At 42.6% G+C, this 15,067-nt stretch overlaps 1 protein-coding gene and 1 non-coding gene across 4 annotated transcripts in view; one reads left to right on the top strand and one right to left on the bottom strand.

The window, feature by feature from the left end:
- GLIS3 (GLIS family zinc finger 3) overlaps nt 1-15,067 on the top strand; it is a 547,841-nt gene that overhangs the window by 272,566 nt on the left and 260,208 nt on the right. The gene's annotated exons all lie outside the window — the stretch shown is intronic.
- LOC125151021 (U6 spliceosomal RNA) lies at nt 14,231-14,337 on the bottom strand. The gene has a single exon (XR_007146584.1). It is a non-coding gene; the product is annotated as a U6 spliceosomal RNA (small nuclear RNA).

The raw sequence follows: 15,067 nt of genomic DNA, 5'->3' as shown, positions 1-15,067 counted from the left end.
AAAGCACTGTCCCATGCATAATCTCATTGGAGTCTCACAGTAATCCTCTGAGGTAGAAAAGGTAGTTATGGTTTTCATTCCTATTTAAAAGCTCACATGACTTGATCTCAGGTTATACAGCCAGTAAGTACTGGATTGCAATCCAGGACCCAAGTCCATTGGACTCCTAGACCAGAGCTTTTTTTCCATCCCCCCCACAGCCTTCCATGAGGTTACTGTGAGTTATGTCTACTCCACTCCATACTCTGCTATTTCCTAGGGCCCCCAATCCTAGTTCGTCTTCATTAGGACTGCCATATTGCACACCTCAGGGGGCACCATTCCTTTTGCATGCCCTGTGGACTTGTACAACTAGAGGCCCTTGGAGGAGCACCAGGCACCTGGGCCGTATAGAATTCCATAGAATTCCATCCATTGGGCAATTTCTGTTCGTGTGAGTTAAAGCTGTACAGTGATCCACTGGATGAGTAAATGGCTGTCTATGCCTGGAAGCTTTACAAGACTCAGTGTCCCAAACCCTCCCCCAATATTATACCATTTAAACACCATATAACTGTAAGTCCACTTGTGAAAATGACCACTGAAATCCTGCTAAATTAAAATAAAAAGACACCATTGATTTTATTCCTCTGGTTAAAATCAACTAATTATACCCAGAAACCTTATTTCATTTAAGATGATGTAATTTTGTCTTCGATTTATTTTATTCTGGAAAAAGCCCATTTCACTTAATACAACATGATTCTGTATCATACTCTTACTCATGTTATCAAGAGCTATTGGAAGCGAGCTTTTAAGAAAATTACTTGTTTTTCTTAATTAGTCAGCTGTCTTTTACCCGGTTCTGTTGTAGATGTCCTTTTAAGAAGATATATTCTAAAATACTGTCTCAATTTTCCAGAAGTTATCTGCCCTCATCTCATGAGTGATCTATTTTGCGGGACCAGGATGCGTGTTAGAAGATGAATTTGTGACCAGGAGAGTGTGTGGGGTAACAGGTCAGACCTGGCAGGGAGTGAGGCCAGTTCAGACGGGGGAGAAACGACCTTCCAGTGTAAACCTCCTAGGCTTGCACTGCCTCACTTGCTCCAGTTTCTCTGTTAAGAGCTCCGATTCCTGGTACTAACATACAACACAGAGAAAACTAAGTCAGCATTGGAATGCCACAGTCTTTCCCCTTAATACTAGTTCATACCTTTCCAAATCATTCTTCTACACTCTATGCCGTTTTATTGTGGCAACATTCAGTAGAGAAGGCGGAACGGGAAGTCCTACTGTTTCCACTTCACAGGCTAGGAAACTGAGGCTCAGTGGAGTTACGTGAGAGAATTACACCCAAGGTGATCAGTTACACAACAGCCTTCCTTACATTGGAAGGTGAGGGAGGAACTGGAGGGTGAAAACACATCTCAAGCAATTTAAGCTCTTTGTGGGCTTAGGTCAGGTGAAATAAAATGCAAACAGCATTTTAAAATGCAAAGTCACGTGTTTCTGGGTGTGCTTAATGTGTAATTCGATGCGCCCTGCAGAACAGAAACAGAGAAATTAGGGTTGGAGGGGGTGTAGAGAGTCAGGCCTCCTCTCGGAGCAGGACTTTGTTCTGGGTTGAGTCGTGTCCCCCCCCCAAAAAGATACGCTGCCATCATTATCCCCAGTGGTCAGAATGTGACCTTGTTTGGAAGTAAGCCCTTTTCTGGAGGCCATCAAGTTCAAATGAGGTCATTAGGGTGGGCCCTCACTCAGTGTGACTGGTGTCCTCGTGAAAAGGGAAAAGTCAGACACAAAGACAGACATGCGTGCAAGGAAGAAGATACGAAGAGAGGGACACGGAGAAGACCCTGGGAAGACAGAGGCAGAGACCAGGTGATGCGTCTAGAAGCCACGGAGGGCCAGCGCACCTCCAGAGGCCAGGAGAGAGCACAGAGCTGGCCCCCCCAACCCTGTTCACACCCTGATTTGGGACTTTGAGCCTCCAGGGCTGGAGGACATTGAGTTCCTGTTATTTTAAGCCGCCCCTCTGTGGTACTTTGTCACAACATCCTAATACAGACTGTGCCCCACGTCTGTCCTCGGCCACTGCCCGGTTTCACAGCTGGTGGTTTTCCTCCTTGCCGGCAGGACTGTAGCAGGCCGCTCAGTGGGGTCCTGGACTTGATCTCGAAGCACTGGGCAGCCACAGTACGGAAGAGGAGAAGGAACTGATCACACTTGTGTTATAAATTCTCACTTTTGCCGCCGCGTGGAGGATGGCTTTAGGAAGCACGCTGGGAGCAAGACTATGGACCAGTAAGGAGAGTTTTATACTGATCCACTTTTATACTGGAGGGACAGTGAGGGCACAACCTAAGGTGAGGAGGCATTGAACTCATCCTTCATTCCTGAGGTTTCTAGAATGTTCATCTCAGCCTCTCAGCCTATGGGCCGGAGCTGGGTAGAGCAGATGTCTCCCGGGGGCACATCCTGGCCTGTCATGCATCAGGGACCCAAACATACTTGGGCTGTGTATCTTCTGAGCCCATCTCTTGGGAGTTTGGGGATGATCCCACTCTGCCCTGGACACAGGCATCCCTCACTTTGAGCTCAGCAAGCACGTCTGTATCCTGTCTCCCAGCGGTACGTGAGAGCTAACTTGGAAAGACGAGTGAGTGAGCCCCTCAGGGAAATTGAATCCTGAGTTTATCTGTACTTGAATCAAGATCCCTGTAATTCTCTGTCTCAACTTTGATCATGGTCTTTTCCTAGAAGGGGAAAGTAAAAAGGTGAAGTGCGATGTTACAGAAGGGGTAAGACAGAATGTTTCAATAGGTCAGAAATTAGATGAAGTTTAGAGCCATCCTGGTAGTTTTAAGGCACAGTCGTACTATGTACAGTTGGAAGAGAGAAATGCCACAGAGACCTCAGTACATATCCAATTAATCTCAGGGTAATTTGCTTACTGACTTCTGCCGCCAAACCTATGAGTTGCTTTCTTCAGGCGTGAGGGTTAGTTGATGAAGCGATTTGTTCTGTTTCTGTTACACAGCGTATCGATCTTGCTGGTGGAAAATGTTAACGGCGTCCCCCGTATATCATTCAACTTCCGCTCCCCTATTCGTTATTCCCATCCCCCACTAGTAACTCTTGTATCACAGAGGGACACCTCACTGGGGATATTCCAAGGTCAGCGAACGGCAAGTCTCTGTCTGTTGCTGCAGGATTTTAAAAGGCAGTCATTATTCACACTTGCAAGAGGGAATTAGCATGTTAGAAAGTTTTACCAAGTCTTGTAAATGGATCTGTTCCTTAGTTTCAGTGAGAAACCAAATTCCGAGAGACAGAAATTTGGTTTTTTTATTTCCGTATCTCTCAACCACACCAGCCCTTCCTTCTTTAATCATCCAGCGTCCTGCTGTGGCAAAGAATCTGTGGGCTTCTCAGTGTGATACTGAGACCCTGTTTTTAAAAAGTTATGAACTTTTCCTTATACACGTGAAGCTGTAAGGATAACACAGCAAACGTCCAAAGAGGGCACTGGATCAGAGCAGGGCCCAGACATGACCCACCAGTCAGCGGACACTTAATTGTTCAGAACGTCACTTTTCTGTGGTTGCTGTTTGTGTGTTTGTTGTGTTTCGTTCCGTTTGCCTTAACTGAGTGGCAGGCCTTCCTGCTGCTTTTGAGGATGTTGCAGATCCAGCACCACTGGGTTCTTGGGACATGGTCCCAATAAACTGTCCAAGCTGATGAGAATCAGGACGTAATGAAGAGACTCTTTACTGACATCGGGCAAAGTGCTTCACATACTACAACCACAGAATGTCACATTTCCCTGGTCGTCTTTCTTCGGAAATAATTTACCCTGGCAAAACATTTGCTCCGTGAGAGCAACATTTGCCGGTAGAGTCTTGGACATCTCGCTCTGGATTGTCCACTTAACTTCTGAAGTGTTCAGTCCGAAGTTCCAGAAGAGGGAGGCGCTGGAAGTGGTCATAGCAGATGCTACCTCTTCCAGCTCCCTTCTCACTGAAGGCCACCCAGATGACCTCTAAGAGCAAGTGACGGGAGCACCAAGTGGGTCCACCCTTCTGCCCGCAGGTGAGCCCGGAAGCCCAGGAGTTCACGGAGGCTCGTGTCTCGCCCTCTTCCCCCTTACGGGGTTGATGTTGTGTTAGTGGTATAGGTCTTCACTCAAGCAGAGGTCCACTCGCATCTTTTTCCTCTCAACCCTGGAAGAATCTTTTCCTTTTGTCTCATCATTTACAGTAGAGGCAGCCTTGGTTCCAAGTGGCCCTAGACGACAGGAGATTATAGGAGCGGATGCTCCCGCCCCCACAGATCGGAGATGGGCTGCTCTCCAGACCTGTGGATCCCTCTGGGAAGAAAGATTTCTGCAACTAGACCCCTTCCTTTGGAGCAATGAGTGACTTCTTTCTAGCTTCTTCCATCCTTTGTTTCCTTTCCTTGGTCGGTTTATAAGCCGTCTTACCCTCACGGCATCTCTGCCTCTTCCCTCCCCCTCCCTCCAGCCTTGTTTAGAAGGCCGGGTCATAGCTTTGAAAATGTCGAGAAACTCAGGGAGAGAGTGGTCCCCACTGCCAGTACCCTCAGCCAAAGGATACGCCCCTGCAATTGTACTGTTATTTTTTACAGTGAACAACAATGCTAGAAATTCTCTGATTTGTTTCTGATTTAGTGTTTTTCTTTTCTTAAAGAGCCCCCCTCTCACTGCCCACCCACCCCAATTGTCTAAGCTTCAGGCCCCACAAAACCTGGATGTGACTCCCGCTGAGCCATAAGGTGAGCTGTGAGTGCCCATTCTTTTCTAAACAAATTTTGTTTTTCTCTGGAGTTCATAATTACCTTTTTTTTTTTAATAAAAAAGTCAACTTTATTTTTTAGAGCAATTTTAGGTCCACAAAAAAATGGAATGGAATGTACAAAGTTCTTATATCCTCCCTGCCTCCGGCATTAATCAACTTTCTGCGCCAGAGTGGTGTAATTGTTAGAATAGATGAACCGACATGGACACATTGTAATCTCCCTAAATTCATAGATGGTTCACTCTTGGTGTTGTCCGTGCTGTGGATTTCAATAAATATAAAGTGACACGTATCCATCAGTATAGTATCATCCAAATTGTTTCACTGCCCTAAACAGCCTGCGCTCTATTCGCCTCTCCCTCCTCCAAACCCCTGGCAAGTGCTGATCTTATTGTCTCCATAGTATCACCTTTTCCACAGTGTCATAGAGTTGGACCCATACAGAATACAGCCTTTTCACACTGGCTTCTTTCACTTAGTAATCCGCATTTAAGGTTCCTCTATGATAGCTTATTACCCTTCCCTTCCTTCCTTCCTTCCTTCCTCTCCTTTTCCTTTTCTTTGAAGATTTTATTTTTTTTGAAATATTTTTTAAATTTAGTTTTGAGAGGGAGACAGACCAAGCACGAGCAGAGGAGGGGCAGAGGGAGAGGGAGACACAGAATCCGAAGCAGGCTCCAGGCTCTGAGCTGTCAGCACAGAGCCTGACATGGGGCTCGAACTCAAGAACCCCGAGGTCATGACCTGAACTGAAGTCGGACACTCAACCGACTGAGCCACCCAGGTGCCCCTCTTTGAAGATTTTAGAAACAGTATGGTTCTTAAGCCAGTGGAAGCATGAGAGGGAGGGGTGGGATGTAGGGAGGTCAGAATTAACACTTCGAATTAACACAACTAAACATATTCATGCTAGGTTGGACTTCGTGTCTCAGTATTTACACTTCTGCCTTATCCCAGTGGCAACGATTTTAACCCCTGCGTTGTTCCCACAGGGGCAAGTACCCTTTGTAGCCAGATCCCCTTGGGTATAAATCTCAGTTATGCCACAGGCCAGCAGCATGCCTCATTGTATTCCTCCATAAAATGAGGACAGTCTTGGGAGAACCAAAAGACATAATGCATGTGAGGCCCTCAGCACTTCATATAGGCTCTATGAACAACAGATTGTTTCCACCTGAGTCATGTTAGAATTTTTCCACAGCCCACAGCAAAGCATTTTTTCCCCTCAATTTTCACCAATTTATAATATCTAGGCAATATTTTCCTTAAAAAAAAAAAAACCTTTGTGACCACCTTCACCTGTTTCTTCCGCCCCTGCCTCCAGCCTCTGGCAACCACCGGTCTGCTCTCTGTATCCATGAGGTTATTATTTGTTGTTGTTGTTGTTGTTGTTGTTTAAGATTCTACACATGAGCGATCATACAGTATTGTTTTTCTCTGTCTCACTTAGTTCACCTAACATAATGCTGTCAAGGACCATCCATGTTGTAAATGACAAGATTTCATTCTTTTTTATGAAAAAATAATATTCCAGTGTGTGTGTGTGTGTGTGTGTGTGTGTGTGTGTGTGTGTGATGATTTCTTTATCCATTCATCTGTCCATGGACACTTAGGTTATTTCCGTATCGTGGTTATTATAAATAAAGTTGCAGTGAGCATGGGGAGGGGGTGCATATATTTTCTTTGAGTTAGTGTTTTTGTTTTCTTCAGATAAACACCCAGAAGTGGAATTACTGGATTGTATGATAATTCTATTTTTAATTTTTTGAGGAGCTTCCATACTGTTCTCTACAGTCGCCTCACCAGTGACAGTCCCACCAGCAGTGCGCGAGGGTTCGCTTTTCTCCACGTCCTTCCCAAGATTTGGCATTTCTTGTCATTTTGAGACTAGCCATTCTGACAGGTGTGAGGTGGTACCTCATTGTGGTTTGGATTTGCGTTTCCCTTGGGGTGGGTGATGCTGAGCGTCTTTCACGTGTCTCGTGGCCATTTGTGTGTCTTCTTTGGAAACCACCCTTTTTTAAACTGCCCTTTTTAAAATTGGATTGGTATGGGGGGTTTTTGGGGGTTGAGTAGTATGCATTCTTCATATATTTTGGATATTAATTCCGTATTGGATACATCATTTGCAAGTATTTTCTTCCATTCAGTAAATTGCTTTTTTACTTTGTTGATGATTTCCTTTGCTGTGCAGAAGGTTTTTGTTGTTGATGTTGTTGTTTTGTTTTGTTTTGTTTTTTGGTTTCATGTAGTCCCACTTGTTTATTTTTGGCTTTATTGTTTTCACTTTTGATGTCAGATTGAGAAAAAAACTCATCTCCAAGACCTGTGTGAGGGAGCTTGTTGCCTACGTTTTCTTCCAGGAGTGTTACGATTCCAGGTTTTATGTTCATCTGTAATTTTTAGTTTAGTCCTTCAGCCACTAGATGGATTTAACTACATTAAGTAAGGGCTGCACCCCCTTACCCCTAACCTTGCTTTTTAAAAATTATAAATGGTGACCAAGTTAAAGAAAGGACCATTGAGGACTAAGAGTTCTGGAGTTATTCATAGGATGAATGTGTGTTACTTTTTTTTTTTTTTTTTTTTTTTGGTATGAGTTAACAATACAAATGACCTTTTACTTGGAACTATTCCTGGACTAGGTGTAGGAGTGATTCAGTCTATGTCTTTGTAACACAACCGATGGGCAACAAAAAAAAAAAAAAAAAAAGAGAGAAAAGAAAACCACCCGTATTTACCTTAGTCTAAATAGAGTCAATTAACAACAGGTCATCTGGTTATTTTAGCACTAGGTAGAAACGTAGATTTTAAGTCATTTATGGTGATTCAGAGAAGTTTTTATTTTTATCTATTTAGTCCTTTGGTGAACAAACTTATCTTTATTCTTTCTCTTTATTTTCCCGTAAAAATGTATTTCTCTCTTTGATTTGCATTCACATGCATTCCCTGGTTTGACAAAATCAGCGATGGCAACTTTTTTCTTTAAGTTTGGGTTACCAGGTATAGAGGAAATACAGCAAAGAGCAAAGAACCCAGGTTTGGGGTAAAATCCAGTTCGGTCTAATTCCTTGCCCTTTCTCTTGGTGGCTCTGGAATCCAGAAAATCACTAACTCCTCCAAGTTTCAGTTTCTTAAACTGTAAAAAGGAAGATAATAATACTTACCTTATGAAGTTGTTGGCGGGGTTTAGAGAAGTCCACTTGACCCTTGACCAACACGGGTGTGAACTGTATGGTTCCACTTATGTGCAGATTTTTTATAGTACAGGACTGTACATGTAGTTTCTCTTATGATTTTCTTAACACCATTTCCTTTTCTCTAGCTCACTTTATCGTAAGAAGATAGTTTATAACACATATAATTTACAAAGTATGTTATTGACTACCTATATCGCCAGTAAGACTTACAATCCATAGTAGACTATTGGTAAAGTTTTGGTGGAATCAAAAACTATACATGGATTTTCAACCAATTGGGGTTGTCACCTCTAGGCCCTGCATTGTTCAAGGTCAACTGTAACCAACAGCTACGACGCCCATCAGTTATTTGGAACCCATTTCTTAAATGTTCTTTCCTTTTTTCTTTTGTGTGGCTGGATTGAGGTTCAGCTCAGTTTAGTTGCAGTATAAATGGATCATTAAAAGTGAAGCAAATTTATAGCTAGTTCACATTTGCCATTCATGGACAAAAGAAATCAGAGGAGTGAAGTGTCTTCTTCAAGAGGATAGTTTGTTGGCAGAAGAGAGATTAGAACTCCTGTGTCCCCCTTTCTCAAATGCAGACCTTTCCTCTTGTGGTATGACCTGGCCCGTGATCCAGTAAGCTTTGCTCTTGAATTCTGTAAAATGGGGCAGCCACCTAAACAAACAGTCACCAAAGGGACCAGCAAATATGAGCTCTGTCTACATGGACTTCATGTTTGTTGTAACATAGCTTGTGAGTTCATATAAGCTTATGCTGCGTATAATTTGTTTGTCCTTTGGTTATCAGGAAACCCTTTCATTAAATCTCGCCTGAAATTTAGAAGTACTCGCCATTTGGATGTCTTTTTCAGGCATCATGAGGTGGCACCCAGTTATAAGATTTGTGTCCAGGGAATGGCTTGTCTGAAGGGTGTGTGCGTTTCAAATCGGGCAAATGTTGGCAGATTTCACCTCCGCAGGCGGTTGTACAGACGGGCACTCTCACTAGCGGTACATGGGAGTGCCCGTTGCTCCCACACCTTATGAACACAGTATTTGTTAATCTGGTAGCTGAAAAATGTTCATCCTTTCAAGAATTCAGTGACCCATTTTGATTTTCTCCCTTGTTCCTCAGCCCCTCTGCCCTCCCAACCATGTTTATTCCCCATCTCTTTATGTCCACTTTTGGTGTTTTGGGTTGAGATTTTGGGTTGCTTAAAGTCTCGTATTGGGAGACATCCATTGAAAAGGAGATCTAGAGGGACCAGAAGTCGAGACACTGACAGGAAGTTGAATTCAAACAGGCTGAGAAAAGCAAGGAATCACTCCCAAGAATTAGTCAATAGCACAACACTGATTCAACACACAGTTGACCTAAAATTCCTAGGTTTTTGGAGTAGGATTTTATGAGATGAAGCCTTAGGGATACTGATGAATTGACAAGGCCTTCTGGTCACCTTGTCCAGTAGTGGAATATGTCTTTGACCTCAAATAGCCTAAAGGTCAACTGGAGGCTGTTTAGGCTACCAAGTCCCGTGCACCCTCCGAAGTCTGGAGAAGTTGTAGATGGACAGATTGGCCTCACCACTGGGTGAGGAGGGAAGTTGAAGATACCTTGGCCTTGAGTAAGCTTCCTCAGAGACCCAACTTGAGTCTTCTGATTATTTACATCCCTCATGTTACCATGGAAGGCCAAGCCTATAATAAGCATTTGTTCCTTGTCAGTTTAAAACTTGCTGTAAACTAAGTGACTTTGGATTTGGGGCCAAAACCCTGGGTTCCTTTTTGAATCTTGAGGCCACTCTTGTGTTCCGACTTTGGCTGGAAAACCCCTGCCAGCCGTGCAGAGGGAACGCTGAGTCTGCCCTCCTCTGCCCTCCACATGCCTTTGTCCTCCCTTTGTGCGCACTTTGCAAGAACTGTCCCTGCTCATTGAAAACAGGCGGGTCAAGGTCATTGACTCTTTTCAGTATTTTTCCAGCAGGAACATTCATTCATTGTTTCAACATTTTTTAAGGCAGCACAGCATAGTGATTAAGTACATGGGGCCCAGAGCCAGACTGCCTGGGTTTAAATCATGACTCTGCCACTCAGCTATGTTGCTTCCATACTCTGTGCCTCAGTTTTCTCATCTGTAAATGAGGCTAATTAAATACACATACAGTACACATGTGTACCTATATGGGTGTGGATGCATGTAGCTTATCAAAATGCCTACCTTACAATAAGTTATCTGTGTGCTTATTATCATAAATCGTTTCTTAAAAAAATTTCAGACACTCTAAGGTTAAGTGGAAAAAATGCTTACTATGTACAACTCTTGCAAACACTTCACACATATTACCTACACTCACGATAACTCCATAGATGCCATCGTCCCCTTTTCACGCATGGAAGCTAAGACCCAGAGATCTTAAATAAACTGTTCAAAGAACTCAGACTTCAGAGCTTGTGGTTATAACTGCTGTGCATGAAACTTGTCTTCCCAGAAAGTATAATATATTGACTCTAACAGGCTGCAGTGGTGACATTGGTGGTCCCGGGAATGTCAGTGACAGTAATAACCCCAGCTGAGCAGTGAGAGGGCACAGTGTATGCCAGGTGTCATTGCCTACTGCTCCCTGTGCCTTGTGAGGGAGGCAGTATTACAGTCCCTACAGATGCAGAAGCCGAGAAACACTGCTACTGTGGCAGCTGTCATGGGACTGAGCCACAGTTTGAGTGTAAACTTGCCTGATTCCAGTGTCCTTGGCCTGAAAACCATCCTGAATGCCTCCAGCCTGATTTCCATGTCCTGGACCAGGCAGCCAGAGTGCGTCAGGCAGGACAGACTTGTGCGTTCAGTGAACTTGGAAGGTTTCTTTGTGCCTTCTGCTCTTAGGTCTCTCTCACCTGACTCTCTAATTTTTTTTTTTAAAGTCCCAAAGAAGGTTAAAATACAAGTTCTCCTGGGACACACCACAACAACTGTAATAAAGTCCTATTTTGTTTTGTTTTGTTTTGTTTTTGTTGAGTGTGGGTCAGTTTAATAATCCTCAACATGAATGAATTTAAAGGGTTTTCTTAAACTCATGTCAAATATTGATTAAGCCTGGATCACAGTTTTGGATCTGGTGGGGGTTTAGGCAGGAAACCAGCAATAAGGAGAAGTGCAGTGTTTTCCAGAAGAGGGCGAGGGCCCTGGGCCTCTGCAGAAGGGTGGCAGTGGCACAGATGGTCTGCATGACAGCTCCACCTGATGCGTGTTTCTGGAAGAAGTGCTGTGGCCCAGGTGGGGTGGGAATGGGAAGTACGAATCCTGAAGTCCCCCGGAGCCCAGACAGGGCCACGCTCACTGATGCAGGGCACACGAGACCAGACAAAGAGCAGCGTCCTTGGACGTCACACCCCTCATGCCAAGGACATGACACATAAGGGAAGGTGCCATTTTGTCTGACTAAGAAGAAATACTCTTCTTTGTGGTCACAGGGAAGTGTGGATTTTTCCCTCTTCACTACCTTGTTAGTGAAGACACATGAGAGTTTAATGTTTTACGTTTTTAATATTTTTATGTTTCGGCAGTATTCTTCCTCAGTAATTCCCCAATAATTTTGAAATAGTAATCTGTTTTCCTTTCCCCTTTAGTCATATATTGTTTGAATTCTTAAAGCTATATATGTAAGCATGTAGTTGTGTATTATCTTTAACGTAAAAACACATACACATATGCATGTAATTTGTTGTCTCTCAAAACTCATATGAAGGGAAAAATATTATTCTCTATACAAGATTAGACTTTTCAGACATCTTTACTTTTAATTTTTGAGATATATTTATGATGAGCTGTTTCATAGGTGGCATCTGTCCCCATGGTATAATGGAGTGATGCATCCCCAATAACTTGAGCTTCAGCAGCCACACTGCAGTGTGACAGACATGAATACTTGGGTTAAGAAACATGAAAAACTAGCCCAGATCAAAATCTCTGGGAGCAGCCCATAAAAATAAAAGTAGCAAACACTTAGATTTTGTTTAAAGGAAGTTGTGGGGGATAGCCTTAACATCAGATTTTTTTTTTCCTCTTAACATGGACATATGGATATGGATGTTTTTGTCAGAATTAACTCATTAGTAAACTCTTTCTGAAGACTGGTCTATTTTATTTTCTTAGGAATGAAGATGGGTCTTTCAGGGTGAGGCCCTTTGAATTGGCAGGCTCTGTAGGATTTGGCTATAAAGTATTTGGGCTTTTTGAAATGGAATACTGTATGTCTCTTTTGGCTATGGCCTTAAAGACGTATGACTTTATAAATATTGTGAAATTTCATTGGAGTTTTTTTTTTTTTTACATCGTAGTTAAAGGCACTGCAGTTTTCAAGGAACATGATACTAGATTGTGAGATCCTTGAGGGAAAGAAGAAGCCTTATTTATCTCTTTTCTCCCTGCTTTGGAAACAAACCCTATATATAGTTGGTACTCAGTAAATATTTACTGTGGTGAATTCAATCTAAAATTGTTTCACCCATCCCCCCACCCACCTCCCCTCTGGTAACCACCAGTTTGTTCTCTATATTTAAGAGTCTATTTTTTGTTCGTCTCTATTTTTCTTTGTTCATTTGCTTTGTTTCTTAAATTCCATGTATAAGTGAAATCATATGGTATTTGTTTCTCCCTGACTGGCTTACTTCACTTAGAAGTAAGTCCATTGATGGACACCTGGGTTGCTTCCATATCTTGGCTATTGTAAATAATACTTCAATAAACACAGAGGACCATAGATCTTCTCAAATTAGTGTTTTCATATTCTTTTGGCAAATAACTAGTAGTATAATTATGGATCATATGGTAGTTCTATTTTTAATTTTTTTGAAGAACCCTCACACTGTTCACCAGTTTCATTCCCATCAACAGTGTGCAAGGGTTCCTTTCTCTGCACATCCTTACCAACAGTTCTTGTTTCTTGTGTGTGTATGTGTGTGTGTGTGTGTGTGTGTGTGTGTGTGTGTGTGTGTTTAATTTTAGCTATTCTGACTGGTATGAGGTGGTATCTCATCATGGCCTTGAATTTCCCTGATGATGAGTGATGTTGAGCATGTTTTCATGTATCTGTTGGCCATCTGGATGTCTTCTTTGGGGAAATGTCTGTTCTTGTCTTTTGCCTATTTTTTAATTGGATTTTTGGGTAATTTGAGTTGTGTAATTTCTTTGGTAATTTGGTAATTGGTAATTTGGTAATTTCTTTGCAATTTTTTGGTAATTGAGTTGTGTAATTTCTTTATAGTTTTTGATATGAATTCCTTATCAGATATATCATTTGCAAATATGTTTCCCACTCAGTAGGTTGTCTTTTTGTTTTGTTGTTTGTTTCCTTTGCCATGTGTCCTATGAACTTTTAATATCCTTTCAAATTTGGTATAAGAGACAGACGCCATATTGAATCACTTCAGGACACGCTTAGGTCAGGAAAAGTAAGGGAAAATTACGCTTCTCTTCTGTTGACCTTACTTGTTTCTCACTTCAGTGAGTACTAATTGAGAACATTTCCTTTTCTTACCTTTCTCTTCCCTTTATTTAACTAACCGAGTCACCAACAATTTATTTAGCATATGTTTTATATGATTGATTGGGCTAAGCTGCGGGACTACAGAGGTAAATAAAATCTAATACTCGCTTCCCAAAGAAGACAGGTCAATAAAGTCATTGTTCTAAGTGACCTGAGAAGGAGTTATCTGTATGCCACTAACCTCTATTTTATTATCTTCTCTTTCCCATATTCATTTGTCTTTCTCCCTTTGAGAGGTAGAATGCCCCTAAGGCGCGTGGGGAGAGAGGACAAAGCCAGATCCACAAGGCTGTGCTCAGACGTGGTCTAGCTAGTCGGCTGTGTTTTGTGCGGCATCAACTAGTAGAGTTGACTAGAGAGCAAATGGGTTGCGGAGTCTTTGTGCAAGTGACCTGAGGTTCATTGGGTTGATTATATAGCTGTCACTGACCACGATACAGGATGGATGGTGGTAAAAAGGGATAGGCAGAGCTGGATCAATCTCTGGGTGTGTTCAGGGGCCAGAGAGAACGATTACGTGGGGTGGGGGAGAGGGAGGAAGAAAGGGGAGGAAATGGTGAGGCTTGGGCTGCGTGACGGGCTGGGGCGCTGGTAATCTGTTGTCTCACGTAGGCACGCAGATATTGCGTATTTCTGTGTTTGGCGTTCGGTACACATTCATCTCACTTAGATGAATCCTGTGTTGTTGTATTTTTTTTCCCTTAAATGTCCTATTGTTTTCTAACTTTTCCGTGTCACCCTCGTGCAGGAGCCATGCTGATCTTCTGCGTATCGTTCCAGCGTTAGTGGATGTGCTGTTGAAGCGAGCACTGCTTTCTGACTTCTAATGTGATTGTCGATATGACTGTCCCTTCGGCTTTGTGAGGATGGAGTGTACATCCTGTGTGTTTTGTTCTTTTTCACGGCAGGCGGCTTTCAGACTGCTTCCCAGGCACTAAAGGATTTAGTTGGACTATTTTCCCCAGGGGAGTTAGGTTTCGATCTATCTGGAAATTGCTGATTGTTGTCCTATTTTGTTTATAAGGATATCATCTCAGAGCCCCTTTTCCTTTTTCCCTCTTTCATCTCAGAACTTTTTCTCATCTCCCGAGCAGTGGCTCTGGATGGTTGTGGCTGTGTGTGTATTCAAGTCTCTCACATAAAAGGATAATACTTGTTTTGCTAGCGTAAGTGGAGAAGGAATAATATATATCAATCCATGACCTAAATAAGGAATGACAAAATACAATACGTTTCTATAGCTATTCTAGCTCTATGTTCAGTGTGACCATAGTAAACCTACTATTTATTGCTGTTACCTATTAGCAGTATTTTAGCCTTTTTTTTCCTTGCCGTAGCTTAACACGGATTATTAGCTACAAACTAATATCATTATTGCTTTTCTTTCAAATTTGCAACTATGCCGTATTTTCTTTTAAAAATTTTTAATGTTTATTTTTTTTTTTTGAGAGAGAGAGAGAGAGAGAGAGAGAGAGAGGGAGAGAGAGAGAGAGAGAGAGACAGCCCACGAGTGGAGGAGGGGCAGAGAGAGAGGGAGACA

Source organism: Prionailurus viverrinus, chromosome D4, assembly GCF_022837055.1.
Source record: "Prionailurus viverrinus isolate Anna chromosome D4, UM_Priviv_1.0, whole genome shotgun sequence".
NCBI classification, from domain to species: Eukaryota; Metazoa; Chordata; class Mammalia; order Carnivora; family Felidae; genus Prionailurus; species Prionailurus viverrinus.
Note: the sequence above shows the minus strand (reverse complement) of the source record. Positions and strands in the feature narration are given on the sequence as shown.